The following is a 6,436-nucleotide window of genomic DNA, read 5'->3' as shown; positions in this document are numbered from 1 at the left end:
CTTGAGCACTAAGTTTATTGGGCAATAAAAAAGCTGAATGTTGATCTCTTATGGGGGGACATAATAGGCTTCTGGAGTTGAATAGGCTTGATGAATTTCAGAATGAAGCCTATGAGAATGCGGAGATTTATAAAGAAAAGTCTAAGGCATTTCGTGATAAAAGGATAATTAGCAAGGAGTTCCAATCGAGAGACAAGGTTCTATTATTTAATTCTCGATTAAAGCTTTTTCCAGGAAAATTAAAGTCAAAATGGTCAGAACCATTCACAGTTATTGTATCACTACCTTATGGAGTGGTCTAAATTCATAGAGAGAAAACGGGAGACTTTACGGTGAATGGTTAGAGATTAAAGCATTATATGGAAGGACAGATGGAAAAATGCAAGTCTGTGTTGCTTTTCGAACCCCTTTGAATTGGGTATTAAGTGTTTGGTTAAATGCGTTAATGACAGTGCTATAGGAGGCATTCCTATATGTAACGACCCAAATCCGCTATTAAGGCTTAAGGGCCTTAATTAGCGTGCCAGGAGGGCATGATGGGATTTATGTGTGATTTTAATGATTTAAATGCATGGTTATGATTTAAAGCATGTTTTATGACCATTTGTTTATCTGAGATGCATGACTATGTATATTAGTATGCATGTAGGCCCTGACTGTGTTTGAAGGGCATAATTGTAATTTTGGCCATGATTGGGCATAGCTGTATTGATATGTGATAATTGTATTCTGTGATTTGGGCCACGTGAGTGTGGTGTTATTATTGTGATGCACGTGCCGAGACGGTCCTAGAGAGCTAGTTAACTCAATGTCACAACAGGATTTTATACCCGGCTCGGGAGGAGCCTAGGAGTAATTCGAGGATTTTGTAACGTAGTTCTTGAGAGATTTTGGTGACTGGTAATTTGGTAACTTGTGTAGCTATTAGTAACCATAGAGAGTAACAGATTTTGATGGTAAAATGGTAGAATTGTAATGGATAGGAAATGACAAGTAAGCCCTTGAGGTTTAGTTAGGAAAGGATGAGCAAGGAGGGGTAATGTGGTCATTTGGCAAGGGTAATAGGCAAATTTCAGCTGGGTTATATAGGGGGAACGGTTTGGCACTTACCCATTTTGATAGTTTTATTCAAAATTTAGAAAAAAAAAAGAAAGCTAGAAGGAGACCTAGGGCAAGAAGGAGAAGAAGGAGAAGAAGAGGGGTGAAGGAGCTGAATTTGAGACTTAGGAGATGAATCAAGGATGCATAGGGTTGGATTCTTCATTCAAGGTAAGGATTCTAAGTAAATTTAAGGCTTGCTTTTGTTATGGTTTGAGGAATTAAAGCATTTTGAAGTTTGATTAAGTTTGTTTTTGGGTTTAATATTTTCTGAAGTTGAAAATCAAAGATGTGGATTTTGGGGATTTGATTGTGTGTTTGGGTTTCTTTGATTGTGTCTCTGAGTTGTTAAATGGTTCCTATGAAGTTTGGAATTGAGTTTTGGGGTTGAGATATGAGTTTGGGCTGTTTTGGAGGTATTTTGGATGAAGGAATTGAAGGTGAGAAACCCAGAAATTTCGGGTTCGTAAGGGCGCGCCGCGGCTCTGATCTTGGGCGCCGCGGTGCAAGGCTGGTTCCAGGGGAGGTGTGGCCTCTGACTTGTTAAGCGCCGCGGCCCTGTAGGGCTGAGCCGCGGCGCTAGGCCATTTTCAGGACACCAAAATTTGCATTTTTCAGCTTTTGCTCCGGGGGTTCGGGGGATGTTTCCGATGAATTGTTTTAGGAATTTGGGAGTCCCGAGAGTGTGGGATTGGTCCCGGGAGGCGGTTTTTGATTTGATTAGTGTTGAGGGATATTTCTTGTGTGTTATGACTAGGTTATTGGTGAGGCTCGTGCTTGAGGACCGTGCTCGCGGCTTTAGTGCATCAGGAGGCTCGGAATGCCGGTAAGAAAACCGTAACACCCGAGAATAGGGCATGGCCCCACTGTGTGATTGTAGGGCATGGCCCCAGATTGTATTATGTGCAAATGTTTAACCTTAAATGAATCATGATGTGTGTGAATGATTATTTCGAATGTACTATATGTGTGATTATGATGAAATGAACGGCAAGGGCCGAGTACGGCGTAGGCCGGGGCGGCCGTGGGCCGAAAGTAACACCTAGCACATGGGATGCTATAGTCAGGGCGGGGCCCGGTGGATACATGTGTTATGTTATATTCAGGGTGGGACCCAAGGGATACATGAGTTATCCTCGCGGTGAGAACCGAAACCCCAGGCTTTGGTAAGGCCTCTGGGGCGGCATGGCCATGCTTGTTTATTATGATGGTTTTCCTATTTATCAGTGAATTATGCCAGCTATATGAATTGCATATGTTATGTATTATTTGGGTTTTCTTGCTGGGCTTCGGCTCACGGGTGCTCCGTGTGGCAGGTAGAAGCATGGACTGAGTCAACCAACCATGAGTACGGAGAGCGTGAAGCGACGCGTACATGTTTGGCCTGCCCGACTGCTTTGGTTGGGGGTTTATTCGAAAATGGTTGTAATAATCTATGATTTTATAACCGATCAATTGTAAACTTATTTTGAGATGAAATAGTTTTCAAACTTTATTTTGGGATCCCAAATGTTTAATACTAGAAATTTTATGGAAACGACGCAGTTTTCTAAGATTACAGCCTTAACTTCTAATTAGTCACACTTTTGTTTAAAAACCTCGGTTAGCGAGTTCTTGCACACTGTTTTGTCTTAAAACTCACTTAGTAACGGCTCTAAGGAAGTAGGGCGTTACACTATAATTTCTTTCTTTTGTGTTTTTGTTTTAATTCTTAATTATTTGAACAATTTTATTTAATTTCATTTATGTTTTGTAAAGATTTATTTATTATTTTTGAGTAAAATATATGTAAAAACCGTGCAATTCGTGAAAATGTAGTGTTCAAATTAGTCTGGAGGTCAAGTCGTGACTTGAGCTTGTAAATCGCGGCTTTAAACTAAGCCAGACAGTCAAGGGAAATGAAGGAGGAGGTGGGCCATGACTTGAGCTTATAAGTCGCGACCCCAAGTGAAGTCAGAGGTCATATAGGGTCAGATGGAATAGGCAGGCCACGACTTGCTATGCTTGGGTCGTAGCGCCTGCAAACTGAAATTTGAAAAAAAAATCATAGGCGGGTCGTGACTTGCTATGCTTGGGTCGCAGCGCACCTCTGTCAGAAAGGGGAAATCCTGTATAAAATCATTTTTTCTCAACTGACCACCCTCATTTCGAGTTTTTCTTCCTTCAAACACAATTTTTTTCTAGAATATCTCTCATTTTTACATTGTTTCTTCCTCTTAACACAACCATAAAGCCAAACCCATAACTTCCTAGACCCATATTTCCTTCTTTCTTTCTTATAATCCAAACATTAAATTGTTCTATTTGTGAAATTGAAGATTGAGCATTTTAAGAGTAGGTAATCTCAACGACTCAAAGGCACGTAAGTTTCTCCTTTTTAATGCTCTTAAAGTTTTTGATTGATGTAATTTTGTGCTAGATAGACAGGAGATTGAATTGGAATTTTGGAATACATTGTTAGTATATCTTGTTTTCTTAGAGTTGGTATTATTGGGGTATTATTCAGTTGGGGAAGTAGGATAAATTAGTAGAAGTTCTGCATAATTTTTGTTGTAGTATTTGGTGCATTGTGTGATTATGGGACCACAAAAACAACTTGCTAGGGTTGCTTCTTCTACCAATCGCTCTTCCACTTCCCACACCCAACCACCACAACAACAACCATCCCCACGAACCCCTCCTCAGCAATTTGACCCGACTCATTTCATTAGTAAGGATGCCTTTGATCATTATCAAAGGTTGTCTCAACGTCAAGTAATTCAAGAATGAGGCATGGAATAACAAGATCAACTTTATCCTCAAGAAACTTATGACATAATTTGGGCTGAAATTCAACGTCGCAATTGGCAAAGATTTGCGGACCATAAAATGCTCAAGGCCAATTGTTCCATGGTCTATGATTTATATGCTAATTTCCCAGGAGCGCTGAATAGAATGGTCTTTGTGCGAGGGGTTTTGGTGGAGTTCCATATTGATAATATTGATGCATTATATCGATTACCAATGTTGTCACAAGAGGACGATGAATATTATCAACTGGCTTATCATAATGAGATTGATTGGGATGAAGTGGCTGAAACATTAGGCATTCCAGGTGATAGTTCGTAATGCAAGATGGCCAACTGAAACATTTCAGACGTTTTAAATGAATAAGGTGGCAAAGGCTTGGACACTCTTTGTGAGTGTAAGGCTTATGCCTAACTCTCATTTATTTGAAGTGGGAACAGATTGGTGTCTTCTTGTATATGCTATAATGACGGGACTCTTTGTAGATATTGGACGAGTTATCTGCACTAGTATCTGTGATTTATGTCAAATGACTACCACTACTGGTTTGGGCATGGATCGATGATTAATAATTTATGTGAGGTGTGGGAGGTGCCTAAGTATCCTAGTGATATTTATAGGAAAGCAACGGGGCCCATTTCTTGAGCTTCTGTGTTTAAATTCAATGCCCCATCTTTGGAGCCACCTGCACCACAGCCCCGACCTGTGAGATTTGAAAAAGGAGATGCGGTCGATGAACCCATCCATGGTTATGCTTGACCAGAAGAATCAAGGGAAGCTGAGGAGGGAAAGAGAGGAGAGGAGCTTATCCTCAATTTCTGGCAATCGAGGCTCCACCAGATTCGTAATTGGCCAGATTGGATTACATTATCCGACAAAACCAACACACTCATAATTATTTGGGGGAGCTTCATGATTATCATCGAGCTAAGGCAGGCAGAAAAAATGATTTGGTTTACCGGTGGTCAAATCAGGTGGAGGACATGCATTATTTTCCTTATCCACCACCTTGGCATCCTTTTCCAGATCCACCACCCTTTTGACATGATTCGTACTAGGTAAGTTTCCTTTCTTTACTTATTTTTAAACATTGGGGACCATGTTTAGCTTAAGCTTGGGGGAGGGAGCTTAATTTTTTTCCTTCGTTTTGTTTGTATTATTTTGCTGTGTTTGTTTGTCTTGTTTGTGTTAGTTGTTTGGTGTAATGTTGTGTTTTAGTGTGTGTTTAGTATCAATGTGAATGATGGTTGACAACAAGTGCCAATGATAACAAAGTGATTGTTATGTGTATAATCCAAAGAAAATGAAATCTCATGAAAAAAATCTGTGTGCTTGTTTGAAAACTGTATTAGTTCATCTTAGTTTATGCTGTATTTGTTGAATATTTTGACATGATGTTTAAATATATGTTTTTGATATTGATTATGCTTGCTGGAATTGGTTGGTGGATTGATGAATGTAAAGTGGAAATTATTTTCTACAATTCTAGAACTTGCTTACTTGTTATTTGAGGCGAAATAATATATCATGTATGCTTAGGAATATGATGTGGGCTATCATTTGGACCATTTGAGGTTTTCTTGCCGACCTGAAATTTGTTTAACCATTTGGTTCTAAGCTACTATTTAAGCATAATACTTGAAACTTGGTTATATATCCGCCTCTAATATACTATGAGCACATGATTGGAAAAAGTTAGGGGATTGATGTGTAATGGGTTTTGATAGCGAATATATGATATGCAAGTATACATTATCGAATAAAGTAATATAGATAGTAAATAAAGTATCGTTCCCACAATGACTATCAACAAATTACCAATAAATGCTTTTAAATTTCTATTTGGCTGTCAAAAATAGAGTGTTTTTTAAACTAAGACTTTAAATTGAAATAAACTTTGCAAAAATAAAGATTGATTCAGTAATTAAAAACCTAGGGTGTTAACTTCATCAACTTTTAATTCTATTAATTTTATTAATCAGTTCTAAATATCTTTCTTCCTATTCTTATAGCAGGTTAACATAAATCGATTACTATTATTTTTGAAGATATAAGATCTCAACCTATATGCAGGTTTTCTACATCTCTGTGATAAACTTAAACATATAACAAGCATTAAGCATAGAAACCTAAATATGACACAAGCCATACAGGTACTTTCATCCAATATGTTTCCTATGTCTATACAACGATAGCATATTCAATTCTCATCTTTCGAATTTTGAATCAAAATCATAAATCAAGCAAATATTGACTAGGTATTTAATAGCATTAAGTAAACATTATATAGATTAGAAGAATCAATAGAACATCATAATAAGATTAAATAGAAATTTGAGGGACTAGGAAATGGTGAAAAAAAGGAGCTTTCAGTGGTTTCTTGATTCAAAATTGCGCTAAAGATGAGTTATAATAAGTTTTTGATGAAGGATGTTGAAAGGCTAAAATTTGAAAATAATTGAATTAGATTCGCGGCATTGGCTTAAGGGTCGCGACTCTAGTCAAGTTAGAGGCTGAAGATTGCTTAATGGAATTACAGCTGCGACTTGCT

The sequence above is a fragment of the Humulus lupulus genome, chromosome 5 (genome assembly GCF_963169125.1).
Source record: "Humulus lupulus chromosome 5, drHumLupu1.1, whole genome shotgun sequence".
NCBI lineage: Eukaryota > Viridiplantae > Streptophyta > Magnoliopsida > Rosales > Cannabaceae > Humulus > Humulus lupulus.
Note: the sequence above shows the minus strand (reverse complement) of the source record.